Source organism: Hyla sarda, chromosome 1 (assembly GCF_029499605.1).
Source record: "Hyla sarda isolate aHylSar1 chromosome 1, aHylSar1.hap1, whole genome shotgun sequence".
In the NCBI taxonomy this organism is placed as follows: Eukaryota; Metazoa; Chordata; class Amphibia; order Anura; family Hylidae; genus Hyla; species Hyla sarda.
The window spans coordinates 547,735,755-547,755,776 of record NC_079189.1 but is presented as its reverse complement, the minus strand read 5'-3'; the positions used below and the strand labels follow the sequence as shown (position 1 = coordinate 547,755,776).

General features: G+C 47.5%; 1 pseudogene; it reads left to right on the top strand.

Moving 5' to 3' along the window:
• The first annotated feature begins 284 nt into the window (after positions 1–284).
• Positions 285–375, top strand: LOC130345179 (U2 spliceosomal RNA; annotated as a pseudogene).
• Positions 376–20,022: the final 19,647 nt, after the last annotated feature.

Below are 20,022 nucleotides of genomic sequence, written 5' to 3'. Positions count from 1 at the left end.
CCTGGTAAGTGGCGCACATGCACAACAGGCATACACATAATAAATGGAACTCATCAGACCAGGCCACCTACTTCCATTGCCCCATGGCCTAGTGCTCATGCTTTTGAAAGTGAAAAGGGATCAGTGTGGGCCCTTTGACCAGTTTGAAGCTGAGCAGCTCTAGGCTGGGTTCACACACATTATTGTGATCAATATTTTAGTCAGTAATTTCAGCCAAAAACAGGAAAGAAACTGACACTGAGAAAGGCTATAATGACAATTGCAGCTTTTCTGTCTTTTGAACCCTCGCTTCTCGGCCTTTTGACTAAGATCAATTGTAGTACCTGTTCTTATTAATGTTTTTTTTTTCTAACTCCCAAAGACACACAACCCCCCCCCCCCCCCATTACCAGCTAGGATGTCTCCTCCCATCTCTTCCATTCCTTTTCTATTTTTAACCCAATCTTTCTTCCTCTGAAATAAATCTCCTCAAAGCTTCTCATTTGTTCTATTTCTCTCTTCCACTCATCAAAACTTGGGCCCTCTGGCGCAAACCATCTCCTCAAGATAATTATTTTTGCCATGCCAAAGACCTTCAGAATCACACTGTTCTTTTCCTGATCCCTTAGTCCAATCCCCAAAATTGCCGATTTGACATCAAATACTATCTTTATTTGCATTTTCTCTTCTATCGTTTTATAGACCTCTTTCCAAAAGGAGTGTAGTTTCGGGCATGTCTATAGCATATGCTGTAAATCAGCTTCTTTCATCTCACATTTTGGACACTTTGAGTCTACTCTTTTTCCTATTCTGTGTAGAAACCCGGGTGTATACGGGATCCTATTAGAGATGAGCGAACTTACAGTAAATTCGATTTGTCACGAACTTCTCGGCTCGGCAGTTGATTACTTATCCTGCGTCAATTAGTTCAGCCTTCAGGTGCTCCGGTGGGCTGGAAAAGGTGGATACATTCCTAGGAAAGAGTCTCCTAGGACTGTATCCACCTTTTCCAGCCCACCGGAGCACCTGAAAGCTGAACTAATTTATGCAGGAAAAGTCATCAACTGCCGAGCCGAGAAGTTTGTGACGAATCGAATTTACTGTAAGTTCGCTCATCTCTAGATCCTATGTATAAGTTTTATCATTGAGATTTTATGGTTCATATTTAGATATGAATAGGCTATGTTGGTAAATTCTTCTCCCCAATCTTCATCTTTTATATGTCCTACCTCCTGCATCCATTTAACCTTACTGTTGGGGGGCGATTTTTCCAAAGAAGATCTGACCAGTCCCTTATAAACTGTACCCAGTACTTTTATGGAAGAGGGTCGTAACCCAAATAAATAATCCGTTAATTCATGTCTGCCAATCGCCCATCTGGGATTAGTTTTCTCCTTAGCGAATGCGCTTTTGACTTGTAAATATAGGAAGTAATTGTTCTGATTTATATTAAATTCCCTATTAAGAGTTCTCCACTCTTTTATCATACCCTCCACCACCAAGCTTTAACTTGGACTACTCCATTTTTTTCCCAATCCACTTACTCTTTCAGTTTCAAAAATTCTGGAAAGAAACCGTTAGCCCACAAAAGTGAATAGTCCAAACTCCCCTTAATCCCCAGAAGTCGTCTAGTAAATCTCCAAACTTTATTAAACATATTACAAGTGGGTATTCTTACCCAATCCTTATTCATACATCTACCACCTTCAATTAATTCTACTGTGCTTCCTCCACTACTTCCCCTCTTCGAGAAAAAACTTTTAAGCATTACATCTTCCTTAATCATATATTCAATTTGTGCCGCTATATAGTATAATTGTATATTTGGTGTACCAAAACCGCCTTTATTCAACGGAGGACTCAAAAAAGTGTGTTTCATACGTGTATGTTTCCCATCCTATAAAAACCCTTTTAATCTCACTCTGTATTTTATTAAAGTGATGTTCCCCTAATCATATAGGAGCTGTCCTTATCACATGCAAAACCATAGGGAAAATAATAGTTTTAATCAAAACAATTCTTTCGGCCATATTTAGGTGAAGTTTCTTCCATATCAAAATTTTATTTCTTACTTTCTGCCTCAATGGAATTAGATTCAACCGAGCAAAATCTTCTATATTTCTAGATATTTTGACTCCCAGATATTCAAGAGCCTCCCCATCTCTGAGTACATGTATCTCTTCATTAATATCTTGTCTCTCACCAGACAAAAGTAATAAACCCGATTTCTTCCAATTAATCTTGAAGCCTGAATATTTACCGAAATCCCAAATCACATCATCCACAACCACATCATCCCTCCTCTCCCTCAACGCCGAACCCACCAAACAACTCCGAACTCCTAATCATCTGTGCCAACGGCTCGATAAAGAGGGAGAAGAGGAGAGGCGACAAGGGGCAGCCCTGCTGTTACGCCGAGCGCTCCGGGTCCCTGCTCCTCCCCGGAGCGCTTGCGGCGTTCTTCTCTGTGCAGCGCCCCGGTCAGACCCGCTGACCGGGAGCGCTGCACTGGTATCACCGGCGGGGATGCAATCCGTGCCCCGCTCTCTAGGGCATGCGCGCGCCGGCTCTCTGAAATTTAAAGGGCCAGTGCACCATTAATTGGTGCCTGGCCCAATCAGTACCTACACCTGCTCTATGTGTATATAAACCCACTTCCCCTTCCTGTCCTTGCCTTGTTGCCTTGTGCCCTGTGAAAGCGTTTAGTGTGTTTCCAAGCCTGTGTACCCAGACCTTCTGCTGTTGCCCCTGACTACGACTCTTGCTGCCTGCCCTGACCTTCTGCTACGTCCGACCTTGCTCTTGCATTGTCCCTGTGTACCGCGCCTGTCTCAGCTGTCAGTTGGGGTTGAGTCGCTATCGGGTGGAACGACCTGGGGGTTACCTGCCACTGCAAGTCCATCCCGCTTTGCGGCGGGCTCTGGTGAAAACCAGTAACCCCTTAGACTCCGTTCTCCTGGTACGGCCCACGCCATCACCCCACTGACACAGAGAATCCACCACCAGTGTCCTCGCTGCATACCAGTCCGGATCCTGACACCTGCCTAGTTCCACTCTGCAACCAGACTGTCTCCTGGGAGATTGTATTATTTATATAAATTTTTGCTCTAGGGGCCTTTTACATGGCTTTCAGTCCCTGTAAAAAAATAGTCTCCAAGATTCATGCGCTCAACAATCCTGAAAAGGAAACCCCACTCCACCCTGTCAAACGCTTTTTGAGCATCAAGAGACAGGATGGAGTGGGGGCCCCCCACATCCTGCGTGTGCATATTCAGAAAGACCCTTCTAATGTTGTTATAAATATTTCTTCCTTTCATAAAACCTTTTTGCTCCAGCCTGCATTTTAAAAAGTTATTAGAGTCATTTCAATATGCTAAAAAAAATTGCAATTTTTTGCACAAATAAAGCTTCGGCAAAATGTATGACTTTTGCATGGCAGAAAACTGGCAATGTGCCTTGATAAATTCCCTCTGTTGTGTCTGCAGTCAGTAGTGCTGGTTAAATTCTCATTTTTATTCTTTGGAGCTTTAAAGGGGTACTCTGGAGAAAAACATTTTTTTTTTTAAATCAACTGGTGCCAGAAAGTTAAACAGATTTGTAAATGACTTCTATTAAAAAATATTTACCCTTCCAGTACTTTTTAGCAGCTTTATTCTACAGAGGAAAGTCTTTTCTTTTTGAATTTCTTTTTTGTCTTGTCCACAGTGCTCTCTGCTGACACCTGATGGCCGTCACAGGAACTGTCCAGAGCAAGAGAAAATCCACATCGCAAACCTATGCTCATCTGGACAGTTCCTGATACGGGCATCAGGTGTCAGCAGAGAGCACTGTGGACAAGACAAAAAAGAAATCAAAAAAGAAAAGAATTTCCTCTGTAGCATACTGCTGCTAAAAAGTACTGGAAGGGTAAATATTTTTTTAATAGAAGTAATTTACAAATATGTTTAACTTTCTGTCACCAGTTGATAAAAAAAAATAAAAAAAATGTTTTCCACTGGAGTACCCCTTTAATGTATATGGAAAGCTGTAGAGAGACGAGCTAGGCAGTCTAGCATCTGGGACATAATGGTCTGCTGGGTTCAGCTTAGTTTCCAATTCATTTCCGTACTGTTTTATAAATTCTGTTTATCAGCTGTATTTGCTTCCAAAACTGCAGATATAACTTTTTTTTGTGTTTGCAGAATGTCTTCTCACTACTAATTTATCATTTTGTTTTTCTAGATGGGTAACATCTGTTGTCACATAACTCTAATTGACCTACTTCTTCTATGAATTCAAGCACTAAATTACCTTTATTAGCCCTGTACTGTTATTGTGGCTATTTTTACATCATTGCATCAATGACTTTTTTTTTCCCTGAAAAGAAACAAGTGCAGCAATATGGAAAAAAGCATATTAGTTTGATTTGTAGCGATTGCAAGGAAGGTTATAAGTCTAAATTGTACCATATAATGATACAGAAATAATTACCGTATTTTTCACCGTATACAACGCACTTTTTCTTCCCCAAAACTGGGGGGGAAAAGTTGGTGCGTCTTATACGGCGAATACCTGCGGCCATCAATGGCCGCGACCTGCGGATAATACAGGACATCACCGATCGCGGTGATGCCCTGTATTAACCCTTCAGATGCGGCGATCAAAGCTGACCGTACCTGCCTCCTCGGTGTCTGCTCCGTGCCGGGATCCCCTGCTTCGCCCGCGCTCTCCTTCGACGTCATCACGTCGTCGCGCACGCCGTCCCGTCATTCAATAGGAGCGGCGTGCGTAGCGACGTGATGACGGCGACGGAGAGTGTGGATCCCGGGGAAAAAGACGGCCGGAGAGTCGGGGACACCACGGGGACGCGGTGACAGCGATGGAGCGACATCCAGGGCAGCGGTGACGGGTCCGCAGCGGCGGGGACACGTGAATACTACCTCCTATCCAGTGGTCTTCAACCTGCGGACCTCCAGATGTTGCAAAACTACAACTCCCAGCATGCCCGGACAGCCAGACTGCTTCAGCTGCCGCCGGATAGCCGTTTACGGTGCCCCGTGTGCTCCGGTAATGGTCTCCTACCTATCCTCGAGGCTCCGGAGCGTCCTCTTCGGGATCCGCTCCATCGCCGGCACTCTCCATCGTCGTCATCATGTCGCCGCGCACACCACCCTGTCATCCAATAGGAGCGGCGTGCATAGTGACGTCATGACGGTGACGTGAGAGCGACGTACCCAGGCAGCAAAGACGTTCTGGAGCGGCGGGGACACCTAGCTTCCAGAACATTGAGTTCCTGGACGCTGTGTGCGGGCTTCCGTGTTCACGCCCGCCCCCTCGTTACGTCACGCCCCGTCATGTGATGTCACGTCCCGCCCCCTCAATGCAAGTCTATGGGAGGAGGCGTGACGCCCGTCGCGCCCCCTTTCCATAGACTTTCATTGATGGGGCAGGCCGTGACGTCATGAGGGGGCGGGCCTGAACACAGAAGCCCGCACACAGCGTCAGGGAACTCAATGTTCCAGTGTTAGGTGGAATTTTGCGGATGCTGGGGAGCGGAGTAACCCTTTAAGCACTGACATCAGTTTTACTTCCTAATGGTTTATAATTTCTCTATAGTAGACACACACACAGGGGGCAATTTCATAGGAGGCCAATTCACCTATCAGGATATTTTGGGAGTTTGGGAGGAAACTGGATTATCTGTAGGAAACGACCTTAAGCATTAAAGGATTACTCCAGCGGAAAAATAAAATATCCACAGAATAGGAGATAAATAGCTGATCGCGGGGGGTCCAGGGTCACTGAGGAGCATTTCACATCTACTGTTAGATGCCACACCCTCCATTCATTCCTATGGGAGCACTGATGATTCCCGAGTGCTGTACCCAGGTCTTTTCGGCCCTTTCGAAAATGAATGGATCGCGTGATGGCTGCAGCACACGCTCCTCACTGAGCATCGGGTCCTGTCCCAGTGTTCACTCGATGTCCCAGCGCTCGGACTCCTGCGATCAGCTACTTATTCCCCTAGGGGATACTTTTTTTTTTTTTGTGGATTTCTCCTTTAAGGCAATGTTCCCATGGCAGAATTTCCCTGCGGAATTCTGTATTGGAATTATTATTGATATTTTCTTTATGGCATCAGAACCCGTACTACATCAATATTATAAGAACCCCCTACTACATCAATGTTGTTATTATCATTTTATTTGGGACACAGGACTCCTCCTACATGGATATTATTTTCTTATGATTTAGGACCCCCTATTACATTAATATTATTTTTTTTATGACGTTGGACCACCTATTACATCAATATTATTTTATGACATAGGATCCCCTACTACATCGATATTCTTATTTTCTTTTTGACGTTGGACCCCTATTACTTCGATATTATTTTGTTATGATGTAGGATCCTTTACTACATTGATATTATTATTTTCTTTTTGACGTAAGACCCCCTACTACAGCAATATTATTATTACTTTCTTTATTATTTAGTACTCCTACTACAATATTATTATTTTCTTTATGATGTTGGACCCCTTACTACATCAATAATATAATTCTTTTCTTTATGATGTAGGAGCCCCTACTACATCCTATGCACAAGCTGGATATTGTAGTAAGAAAGCAAAAAGAAGTTTGCAGGAATATCTCTAGCGCCAGTGGATTGTCACGATTCGGCTTCCAGGTCGTGGATCCTCTGTGTCAGCGAGGGATTGGCGTGGACCGTGCTAGTGGACCGGTTCTAAGAGGCTACTGGTGTTCACCAGAGCCCGCCGCAAAGCGGGATGGTCTTGCTGCGGCAGTAGCAACCAGGTCGTATCCACTAGCAACGGCTCTACCTCGCTGACTGCTGAGAAGGCGTGGGACAGAAGGACTAGGCAGAGGCAAGGTCAGACGTAGCAGAAGGTCGGGGGCAGGCGGCAAGGTTCGTAGTCAAGATGGATAGCAAGGGTTCAGGTAACACAGGCTTTGGACACACTAAACGCTTTCACTGGCACAAGGCAACAAGATCCGGCAAGGGAGTGCAGGGGCAGTGAGCAGATATAGTCTGGGAGCAGGTGGGAGCCAATTAAGCTAATTGGGCCAGGCACCAATCATTGGTGCACTGGCCCTTTAAGTCTCAGAGAGCTGGCGCGCGCGCGCCCTAGAGAGCGGAGCCGCGCGCGCCAGCACATGACAGCAGGGGACCGGGACGGGTAAGCGACCTGGGATGCGATTAGCGAGCGGGCGCGTCCCGCTGTGCGAATCGCATCCCCGACGGCCATGACAGTGCAGCGCTCCCGGTCAGCGGGACTGACCGGGGTGCTGCGGGGAGAGAGACGCCGTGAGCGCTCCGGGGAGGAGCGGGGACCCGGAGCGCTAGGCGTAACAGTACCCCCCCCCTTAGGTCTCCCCTTTTCTTTGTCCGGTAACTGCCTCCCCTGGGATGAGGATACCGGGAAAGAATGGAGGGTTTCCTCAACGGCAGGCAGTACCGCAGGAGTGGGAATGGGGAGGGAGGGCAGAGGGCGAAGCCTGGCACGGGGCAGTGTGACACCAGGACGGGGGCCATGAGGAGGCACTGAGGCTTGCCTGACGGGACTGGGAGGGGGGGAGAGGCACTTCCTATGGCAGGCAGAGTCCCAGTTCTTGATCTCCCCGGTGGTCCAATCAAGGGTGGGAGAATGAAGCCGGAGCCATGGCAGACCGAGGAGGACCTCAGAGGTACAGTTGGGAAGGACGAATAACTCAATCCTTTCGTGGTGGGGTCCAATACACATCAGGAGGGGTTCTGTGCGGTAACGCACGGTGCAATCCAATCTGACTCCGTTGACCGCGGAAATGTAGAGCGGCTTGACGAGACGGGTCACCGGGATGCTGAATTTATTCACAAACGACTCCAAAATAAAATTCCCAGAGGCACCAGAGTCCAAGCAGGCCACGGCTGAGAGGGAGGAGTTGGCTGAAGGAGAAATCCGCACGGGCACCGTGAGACGTGGAGAAGCAGACTTAGAACCAAGAGACGCCACACCCACGTGAGCTGGGTGCGTGCGTGCGTTTCCCAGACGTGGAGGACGGATAGGGCAATCCACCAAGAAATGCTCGGTACTGGCACAGTACAGACAGAGATTTTCTTCCCTACGGCGATTCCTCTCTTCCAGGGTCAGGCGAGACCGATCCACTTGCATGGCCTCCTCGGCGGGAGGCCCAGGCGTAGACTGCAAAGGATGCTGTGGGAGAGGTGCACAGAGATCTAAGTCTTTTTCCTGACGGAGCTCTTGGTGTCGCTCAGAAAAACGCATGTCAATGCGGGTAGCCAAATGGATGAGTTCTTGGAGGTTGGCAGGAATCTCTCGTGCGGCCAGCACATCCTTGATGCGACTGGATAGGCCTTTTTTAAAGGTCGCGCAGAGAGCCTCGTTATTCCATGATAACTCGGAAGCAAGAGTACGAAATTGGATGGCGTACTCGCCCACTGAAGAATTACCCTGGACCAGGTTCAACAGGGCAGTCTCGGCAGAAGAAGCTCGGGCTGGCTCCTCGAAGACACTCCGGACTTCAGCGAAGAAGGACTGGACTGTGGCTGTGGCAGGATCATTGCGGTCCCAGAGCGGTGTGGCCCAAGACAAGGCCTTTCCTGAAAGAAGGCTTACTACGAACGCCACCTTAGACCGTTCTGTAGGAAACAAGTCCGACAACATCTCCATATGCAGGGAACACTGAGACAAAAATCCACGGCAGAGTTTAGAGTCCCCATCAAATTTGTCCGGCAGGGACAAGCGGAGGCTAGGAGCGGCCACTCGCTGCGGAGGAGGTGCAGGAGCTGGCGGAGGAGATGGTTGCTGCTGTAGCAGAGGCAGAAGTTGCTGTAACATGGCGGTCAACTGCGACAGCTGCTGTCCTTGTTGGGCAATCTGCTGCGATTGCTGAGCGACCACCGTGGGAAGGTCAGCGAGACTTGGCAGCGGCACCTCAGCGGGATCCATGGCCGGATCTACTGTCACGATTCGGCTTCCAGGTCGTGGATCCTCTGTGTCAGCGAGGGATTGGCGTGGACCGTGCTAGTGGACCGGTTCTAAGAGGCTACTGGTGTTCACCAGAGCCCGCCGCAAAGCGGGATGGTCTTGCTGCGGCAGTAGCAACCAGGTCGTATCCACTAGCAACGGCTCTACCTCGCTGACTGCTGAGAAGGCGTGGGACAGAAGGACTAGGCAGAGGCAAGGTCAGACGTAGCAGAAGGTCGGGGGCAGGCGGCAAGGTTCGTAGTCAAGATGGATAGCAAGGGTTCAGGTAACACAGGCTTTGGACACACTAAACGCTTTCACTGGCACAAGGCAACAAGATCCGGCAAGGGAGTGCAGGGGCAGTGAGCAGATATAGTCTGGGAGCAGGTGGGAGCCAATTAAGCTAATTGGGCCAGGCACCAATCATTGGTGCACTGGCCCTTTAAGTCTCAGAGAGCTGGCGCGCGCGCGCCCTAGAGAGCGGAGCCGCGCGCGCCAGCACATGACAGCAGGGGACCGGGACGGGTAAGCGACCTGGGATGCGATTAGCGAGCGGGCGCGTCCCGCTGTGCGAATCGCATCCCCGACGGCCATGACAGTGCAGCGCTCCCGGTCAGCGGGACTGACCGGGGTGCTGCGGGGAGAGAGACGCCGTGAGCGCTCCGGGGAGGAGCGGGGACCCGGAGCGCTAGGCGTAACATGGATCACACGCCTAACTATATGAACTGTATGTGTTTTTCTTCAGAAACTAGATTTCGGCAGTCTGCTAAGGCCTTTTCCGTTGTTTTTCTTCTGTTATGGTGGTATGGAGGCAATAAATGAAAACTGGCTGAGGAAGAGAGAGAACAAACATGAATTTGATATTAAAGTGAAATGAAAAATCCTTGGCTGCAAAATCCTGCAGGAAAGTGAGTCAGATGAAACACCAGAAATCTATTTCCAACTTGCTAGTTCATGTGATATTATTATATGTCACTAAATGAAATGTTCTGAGGCCAGAAATAGAACTCTATCCAGACCGTCAATAAATACCTGGCTTCCTGCACTCACCTTCATCTTTTCATCCTGCTGTAGATTTACACTTCTTATTATTGCACTTTATGCAACATCACTAAATTTAACCAGGTGCCATAAGTAGGGATAGTAAATTATTTAGTAACCCCATCAAAGCACTTTCGGATTGTTGGTTTCATTGAGGACTTTGATGTTGTCAGGATGCTGGATTCTCATATCGTCTGGATTAGGAGATGGCTATAAAAACACAGCACTCAGCTAAAATTGGGAACCACCCTTATTTTTTAATATCCACTATCTACACAGGTATTAAGGGGTTTACACATCTCAGTTATTTATGGAATATCCACTAGACAACTTTGTTGTGTCTAGCTGCAGACTACAGTGTTCCCTCAATTTACAATGGCCTCAGGTTACAAGGTTTTCAGCATACAATGGTCTTTTCTGGACCATTGTAATTTAATACCAACTCACCATACAATGCTACGTATAGTCCTGATCTGCAAAACATGTGAATGGCTGGAAGAACTGACCAATCAGAATGGGTATTTCACTGGTAAAACACCTGTATTTATGAAGTGCAAGCACTGACTGACTGTCTACTTGCGCCCCCTACAGTACAGAGAGGTACTACATGTTCTGTACTACTCTTTACCTGTGCCAAGGTTAGCTGCTTCTTTGGACACCAGGTGAGGACGGGGCCGTGTTACTTTTTTGGGAAACTGTATGTTTCCTAAACAGGACCCTGAAGAAGCTCTTGTCATCTACATAGACAGTAATTTACAGCTTTCAGAAGCTCTTTCTTATTTCTTTATGTATAAACTTGCTTTATATGTATTAGTTATCTATTTATTTTAATTTAATCCTCCTTTTCTCCTATTTTGGATGACACATAACCAATTACCAGGTTTCCATAGGGTTATGGTCTCAACATACAATGGTCATCCTGGAACCAATTGATATTATACTTGTAGAGGTGACCATGTATTTCTTGCAGTCACGTCTCTGTTAAGTCTGTAGCTGAATGGATTTGCATTAATAATTACGTACAGGATAAGGTTATAAGTGAACCAATAATAAACCTATAGGACCAAGACTGGTGAAAAAAACTAAAGAAAGGTGCCATAAATGTAACCTTTATTCTAGATAGTTAAAGGGTAGCTCCCACCATCCTATATATTTTCTTTTCTGCCCCTGCCTATTGCCCATCTATCCCTAACCACCTCCCTGCCTTTATATATTTTTTTAACCATCTTAGAAATAACTTTATGTCTGCCTGGTAGTGTGCTCACTACCAGGCAGACTTCCCCAGCAGGCGTGATGTCACTGATGCCTGCTGGGGGGCTGACTTCCGCCCTTAGTTCATCTAAACAGGCTGCCTTCAGCTGTTTTACCACTACAACTCCCAGCTTGCCCTGACATCTATTGGCTGTCAGGGCATGCTGGGAGTTGTAGTGGTAAAACAACTAGAGGCACCCTGTGCTGAAAACAATCTTTGTAACAAGCGCAACCCACTCCCTCCCCCCCCCGCACAGTTCCAAGGCCGCAGCACAAATCCCCCCCCATTGCCCCAACCCCCAGCCCGCCTCCATAAAACCACTGCCGCGCTACCCAATCCCTTACAACTCCCTATAAGATGTCCCTATACAGTTCCCTACCTATAAGATGACAGTAGCAGCAGCAACGCGTGTATGTCGGGAGGCGGGGCCGCCTCGCGAGGCTGGGGAGCCAATGCGCTCAAGCCCCGGCTTTCACAGCGCTCGCTCCCACCTGTCTGATTGACAGGCAGGGAGCGAGCGCAGGCTGAATGAATTAGGACCGATGCCCGGACGGTATCAGTCCGAATTCAAGTGTGACGTCACGCCAGCCTGCAGCCGGCCACTAGGGGACCCCTAGTGGCCGGTTTTCAAATGTAAATTAAACCACTTTAATAAAAAAATAAAAAATGAAACTATATTAGGGATATGTTGTTGTACATAAGTACTACAACATATCAAAAAAAATTTGGTGACAGTGCCCATTTAAAACTACACCAAATATTAGGATGGATGTGTGTCAAAACGTGGTATTATCACCAACAAAAGAAAAAGGGGATATAACTATAAAGCAGCCCCCCAGTCAAATACACAAGATGAACACTTGTTCTGTACACCATCTAATAAGCATATTACCCCCTTGCTATTCACCCAACGCGTTTCTGTTCAGTCAAAAATTGACTGAATGTCACCAGGGGTTATTTGTCCCCCCATCCACCACGTGGAGTTGGCCTAATATTGGATGGGACCCTAACACTCACTCACCTCTGCTGGGCATACAGCCTCTGACTGGGTGACTCCACTATCAATCCAAACCACCTCCAGTTAAATAGGGGAGGGGATGCACGGCTACAGAGAGAGCCACTCCCCCCAAATTGCACAGCAAAAACAAAAAAACTAAAATGTAGCCAGCACCTAAACCTAATACACGGGTGCACGCTGCTGTGGCAAGTACAAAACATGTAAAAAAAGAAAATCGCAGCAGAACACTTGGTCAACAAAATGGAAGCTCTTAGCGTACTTTTTGATCAAACCGTGTCCCCCCCATCCACCATGCAGAGGTGGCCTCATATCGGATGGGACCCTAACACTCACTAACCTCTAGACCTTTCTTTAGATTTTTCACCTGAATGGCTTTGCAGCCAGCAATCTAATTTTGCTAAATGTTGAATAGGCAGGGCTGATGCAAGGATTTTTGCCACCCTAAGCGAAAGCTAATTTTGCCATCCCTTGACCCCGTCCATTAACTCCATCCTTTGACACGCCCAACCTTACTACTGGAGTGACAAACTGTAACAAACCTCCTCCTCATGGGGCTAATTAATGGAGGTACGCTCAATGTCAGGATGCTGGAGGGACCTGACCTGCTTGTCTGGCCTCAGAGGTGGCACTGGGCTCCTCCAGCAGGCAGAAGAATTCTAATTATAGTACCAGGGGTTGCAACAGTGGTTCAGGCTGGGCGTGTGCTTCGGATGAGTAGCGGGGGCTTTGGATGCTGGCTGGCCACTAATTTCCATGCAGCGGGCAGAGCAGCACCCCCATCAAGAAGGTACTTTAGGCAGCTGCCTATTTTGCCTATAGGTAGAACTGGCCCTGTGAATAGGTAACCCATATTCTCTAAATAATTCTAGGGCTAACAGGGCCTTTGGTTGCAATATAGGCCACACAGCCAAAGACTGCTGCATAGTGTGCATATGTTGGAACCAGAATAATAGAAATTTATCCTGGATTTCTATTGAACCCCCTTCACTTTTATTATCTGTAATGGAGTGCAACATGCATATTAGCAAACTCATTCAGCACAGATTTGTGGTCGAGCCGTGCCAGGGGTAGCGACCTGGGTGTCGCCTGCAGCTGCAAGCCCATCCCGCCTTGTGGCAGGCTCTGGTGAAAACCAGCGGCACCTTAGACTCCGCTCCCTGGTACAGTCCGAGTCATCTGCCACAAAGGTCCAGTGTATCCACATACACCGGAGTTCCTGTCTTCAGAAACGTGAGTGTTACAGTAAGATCCGGCCATGGATCCCGCTGAGGTACCCCTGCCTGAAGTTGCGGATCTTTCTTCCGTTGTGATATGTCAGTAGCAGCAGTTGGCCCAACAGGCACAGCAATTTTCTCAACTTTCAGCCAAAATGCAACAGTTTTTGGCCTTGCAACAGCAGCAGGTACCACAATCTGGCCCACTCCTACCTCCAGCTGCTGCAGTGTCTTCTGGCTCCCAGCTGCGCCTGCCTTTGCCTTCCAAGTATGATGGGGATTCCAAGTCGTGAAGAGCCTTTGTTACAAAATGCTCCATGCATTTGGAGCTCACGTCTCAACTGTTCCCGACGGAACGTAGTAAGGTGGCTTTTGTCATTAGTCTACTGTCCGGAAAAGCCCTGGCTTAGGCTACACCTCTTTGGGACCGTGGTGATCCAGTATCCTCCAATTTGTCGGCATTCTTAGCAGAATTTCACAGTGTCTTTGTGGAACCTGCACGTGCCTCTTCAGCTGAGACGGTGTTGCTCAACCTCTGTCAAGGGAATTCTCCCGTTGGTGACTACGCGGTTCAATTCCACATTCTAGCCTCTGAACTTGCCTGTAATGAAGAGGTCTTGTGTACCACATTCAAAAAAGGACTGTCAAGCAGGATTAAAGATGCCCTTGCAGCACAAGATCCTCCATCTTCTTTGTCTGAACTTATCCACTTGGCCACACGCATTGATGTGCATTTTGCCGAAAGACAGGAGGAATTGCGCTTTGAGAGGGAATCTACCCGCCTGACACCTGTGTCCCAATGTCCGCCTCTTCTGTCTCTTGCGCCTCTTGCCGAACAGGTTATACAAGGAGATCGTTCTCGTCTTACGCAACAAGAGAGGTCACAACGATGCAATGAGAATTTGTGTTTGTACTGTGCTAGCCCGGAGCACTTTCTCAAGGACTGTACAGTTCGCCCGCACCTAGGGTACGTGGGAGAGGCGTCCCTGGGTGTGAATACTACCTCTCCCCGCTTAACTATTCCTGTACAAGTCTTCACTTCAGCCAAGTCTTCCTTCAGCGCTACAGTATTTTTGAATTCCGGATCAGCAGGTGACTTTATTAATGCAGCTTTAGTCCACAAGTATTTTCTTCCCCTTACTCGGCTTGCCAAGTTCTTGTTCTTCTCCTCTGTTAATGGACAAAATCAACTGTAAGGCTCACTTCCGTACTGAATCTCTCGTCATGCAAGTGGGAGTATCGTATAAAGAAAAGATTGAATTCTATGTTCTACCACACTGTACTTCTGAGATTCGTCTTCGTCTTCCTTGGCTGCAATGCCATTCCCTGCAACTGGATTGGAGAACTGGAGAAATAATTCGCTGGGGACAATCCTGTCAAAATTTGTGCCTGCACCTGTTCTGCGTGAACTTGTTCCTTGTCTTCCTCCTTTACCTGGCCTGCCACCACCTTACCAAGATTTCTCGGACGTTTTCTGTAAGAAACTGGCTGAATCTCTGCCTCCACATCGCCCTTACGACTGCCCAATTGATCTTCTGCCTGGTACCACTGCTCCCACTCTTTCAGTTCCTGAGACCAAAGCCATGGCTGAGTATATCCAGGAGAATCTCCAAAAGGGATTTATCTGTAAGTCCTCTTCTCCTGCTGGAGCAGGTTTCTTCTTTGTAGGGAAGAAGGATGGCTCACTCCGTCCATGCATTGACAACAGGGGACTATCACGGTCAAGAACCGTTACCCTCTACCTCTTATCTCAGAACTTTTTGACCGTCAACAGGGTGCAAAGGTCTTCTCCAAGTTGGACTTACGCGGTGTGTATAACCTCATCCGCAAGGGAGATGAATGGAAAATGGCCTTCAATACTCGTGATGGACATTTTGAGTATCTTGTAATGCCTTTTGGTCTCTGCAATGCTCCAGCCATTTTCCAGGAGTTCGTCAATGATATATTTTGTGATCTTATCTACACCTGTATTGTTGTATACCTAGATAACATCCTGATCTTCTCTTCCAACCTAGAGGAGCATTGTACTCATGTTTGTCTGGTTCTTCAGCTTCTTTGGAAGAATCATCTCTACGCCAAACTGGAGAAATGTCTCTTAGAGAAATCTAGTTTTCCGTTTCTTGGCTACATTGTCTCTCATCAGGGCCCGCAGATGGATCCAGATAAGTTGTCTGCAGTATTGGATTGGCCTTGTCCGTTGGGCCTACGTGCTATTCAACGCTTTCTGGGATTCGCTAACTATTATCGTCAGTTTATCCCACATTTTTCATCCTTGGTTGCTCCCATTGTGGCTCTCACTCAAAAGACATCTAATCCTAAATCTTGGCCTCAAGAGGCTGAAGAGGCCTTCTCCCGTTTAAAAGTCTACGTTTGCCTCTGCTCCTGTGCTTACAAGACCTGATCCAGAGAGGCCCTTTGCTTTGGAGGTTGATGCCTCATCTATTGAAGTGGGTGTCGTTTTCACTCAGAAAAACCCCAAGGGCAAGAGTGTAACTTGTGGGTTCTTCTCCAAGACTTTCTCTCCTGCTGAGAGGAATTACTCCATTGGAGATCGTGGAATTCTAGCTATCAAGCTAGCTTTGGAAGAATGGCGACATTTACTGGAAGGTTCTTCTCATCCGGTCAGCATCTACTCCAATCATAAGAATCTTCTATACCTTCAGTCTGCTCAGAGTTTGAACTCCCACCAGGCAAGATGGTCACTGTTCTTTTTCCAGGTTCAACTTCTTCATTCACTTCCGTCCAGCAGACAAGAACATCAGGGCTGATGCTCTCTCCAGGTCCTCTGACGTGATTGGTTTGGACTCCACGCCTAGGCATATTATTCCTCCTGACTGTTTGATTCCTGCCGCTTCTGCTGAGATTCAGCAAGTTCGTCCGGGAAACTCCTTTGTGCCCGCCAGATTGAGACGCAGGGTCCTGAAATGGGGTCATTCTTCCTTGACAGCAGGACATCCGGGAATACGCAAGACCCTACTTCTTATTTCCTGGCACTACTGGTGGCTCCATCTTGAACGTGATGTTTCTGATTTTGTTCGGTCCTGTGTAACATGTGCCCGTGACAAAACTCCTCGACAAAGACCTGCAGGACTCTTACAGCCTTTACCCATTCCAGAGACTCCCTGGTCCCAAATCGCCACGGATTTCATCACCGATTTGCCACCTTCCCATAATAACACTGTCATGGTATTTGAGGAGAATATCCTGGGCCGTGACCTTCTCAGGAGTTTCCTCTCTTGTAAAAATAGGGGGAGACCAAAGGGGGGGTACTGTTACGTTATGCGCTCCGGCCACACACGCTGGCCGTGAGCGCATGGTCCCCTTACCTTCTGCTGCCAACAGGGCTGGGACTCGCATTGCGGCACGTGCCTGCATGCGAGCCTCAGTCCGTCACTCTCTGGGTGTTTCTCCTGCCTCTCTCTGCCTCTCTACTCCGGCGCGCGTGTCCCTGTCCCTTGGGGCATGCGCGCACCTGAGCTTGAATATGTAAAGGGCCAGTACACTCATTAGTGTAATCCACCTGTGGCTTGGTTATAAATTCCTCCACCCTCCTCAGTTCTCTGCCGAATCTTTGTTGCCTTGTGCCCAAGAGAAAGCGTTCCATTGTATTGCCTTGCCATGTACCAGATCTCCTGCTTTTGTGACTTGCCCTTGCTCCTCTGCTGCCTGCCTACTGAATGCCTGCTATGTCCTGACTACGCTATTGTGCCGCCTGCCCTGCTGCTACCCAGACTACAAATTGCCTCATCCCTTCTGTGCCTCACATCTCCTCAGCCGGTGGTCGAACCGTGCCAGGGGTAGCAATCTGGATGTCGCCTGCAGCTGCTAGCCCATCCAGCCTTGTGGCAGGCTCTGGTGAAAACCAGCGGCACCTTAGACTCCGCTCCCTGGTACAGTCCGAGTGATCTGCCACACAGGTCCAGCAGATCCACATGCACCGGAGTTCCTGTCTTCAGAAACGTGAGTGTTACAAACATTCCTAAGATGACATTAAAAATGGCCTGTAATAAATCAGAGAGAATAGGCTTGATCATATAAAATCATTCTCACAGGTCCTAGGACAAAGAGGTCTGCCAGAAAACAGTATTGGCCCATAGGGTCAGCCTCAACTTGGCAAAAGGGAAAAAATATTATTAAGGTAACCACCCCTTGGTCCATTTCCGGATTCCAGGTGCAGAAAACCCATTTTCTCTTGCCCAATTCCTCCTGTATATGGGACCCAAGTTCACAGAGATACTGTACATACCTTTGCATGGGCAATGTCAGGGCAATTTGGGCTGTTACAAATCAGATTTCCCACATTGGATATACGTTTAATGGTGATCATTGGCCGTGTGACCTGTGTCATGGGCAAAGCCGCCATGTAGTCCTTGCATATGTATAAAAGAAAATTACACAGAACATCAACAAAGTAATATAATATTGCATCCTTCCATTCCTTTAGAAGACTTGCATTCAGTTTTTTATATTTTCTATACTTTGATTCAATTTTCAGACCCCCCTTCCCCCATTTGAATATTCCCAAACATCTCATTGATGTTGATGACTGTGCTCTGGGGTGGCCGACAGAATATTTAAAATTCCTTTCTCCACTGAGTCTCCAAAATGCAAATCACCCTAATTCTTTGCAAATCTCAAAACTTGGAAAACCAACTGTCCCATCTCTGTTGGCCGTGCCATTGTTCTGAGAACACCAACAGCTTCTTTGTTTAGCAGAGCATGCCTTGGTTTTCACAGCAGAATGCTTGAGGTTGTAATAATGCTGTAAAATATCCCCCCCCCCCCCCCGCTCCAGAGGGTATTTCATGAATTATGATTAACATGCATTAACCTCTTAATGACTACTGATGTCAATAAGACAGCCTGGCTCCTATGCTAGAATAAGGCATAAGGCTCCCGATATAACAGTCAGGCTATTTCTGTAACTACCAGAGAGAGGAGGGTAGTTTAAAGGGGTAAGAACTGACCTTCTCCATCTTACAGCCAGAGACACAATCAGGGCTGGTGCAAGGATTTTTGCTACCCTAGGCGAAAGCTCATATTGCCGCCCCCTTGACCCATCCATTGTGACACACTTTTTTCTTTTTATCCAAGAGCCGAGATATGTGCTCTCGAATCACCCAAGTGCAAGTAAAAAATGCAAGTGTTTCACACAAAAAGTGTTTCACACAAAAAACGTGCACAAGGATGCGGTCCATCGCAAGCCCTTCTCCAACAGGAGAGAGGGTCCCCTGCAAAACAAACCCTTCACCTTCGGGCCAGAAGGCACCTGCAAGGTTCCAGGTACGATGTCCCATTTCGCCAAAGCTACTTAGGGACCGAAAAGTGTTCCTGGTGAACAACTAGGCTTAACCAAGTTGCCACCTAGGAACCAGTTTTACTACTAGGCAACTAGGCTCAACCAAGTTGCCACCTAGGAACCTCCCCATGTAATCTCCTTACTGTTAGGGTGACACACTGTAACAAAACCTCTCCTCATGTAATCTCCATACTATTGAGGTAACAAACTGGGGAGGTGGCTGCCTATTTTGCCTATAGGCAGAGCCAGCCCTGGAGACAATACATCACAAGTCAGGTGCTGAAAGGGGGTTTTACTGCCCGGTCTGTTGTGATGATGTTACCAATGCACATGTGCGTGCATTCATCATCACACAAATCTACAGCTTGTGTGTCAGGTTGTGCTGTGCTACAATGGGTGGGGTGACCGATGTGTGGGTGGGAAATAAGTAATCTCCTACCTTGAAATGAAGGATCCTAGGGATTGTAGTCTAAGGGAGGCCACAGAAACAGGAAGTAACCAGTTCCCAAACATAAGCCAGCAGCGTGATGGGGGACACAGGACATGGACATTTACCACCAATACAACCACAGAGCCTTACTTTACAACACTTAATTACTAAAGTCACCTTATGTGAAGAGTGCACTTACCCCTGGCTTCTGCGATCCTCTTCTTTTATTTATATGGAAGCCAGGGGTCTTGTGAAGGCCCCCAGGAATACCATGGGTGTCAATGTTCATTTTATCATTTTGTGAACTATGTACACTGCTCAAAAAAAATTAAGGGAACACGAAGATAACACATCCTAGATCTGAATGAATGAACTAAACGTATGAAATACTTTCGTCTTTACATAGTTGAATGTGCTGACAACAAAATCACACAAAAATGATCAATGGAAATCAAATTTATCAACCCATGGAGGTCTGGATATGGAGTCACACTCAAAATCAAAGTGGAAAACCACACTACAGACGGATCCAACTTTGATGTAATGTCCTTAAAACAAGTCAAAATGAGGCTCAGTAGTGTGTGTGGCCTCCACGTGCCCGTATGACCTCCCTACAACGCCTGGGCATGTTCCTGATGAGGTGACGGATGGTCTCCTGAGGGATGTCCTGCCAGACCTGGACTTAAGGCAAGTGGGAGATGAAGCAAGTGGAGTCATCAATGTCGCCAAGAGGCATCACAAGGCTTTCAGTAAGCACCCCACCGACTTTGACCATACGTCGATGATCCAGTACTGGATTATGACAGCCCACTTATCA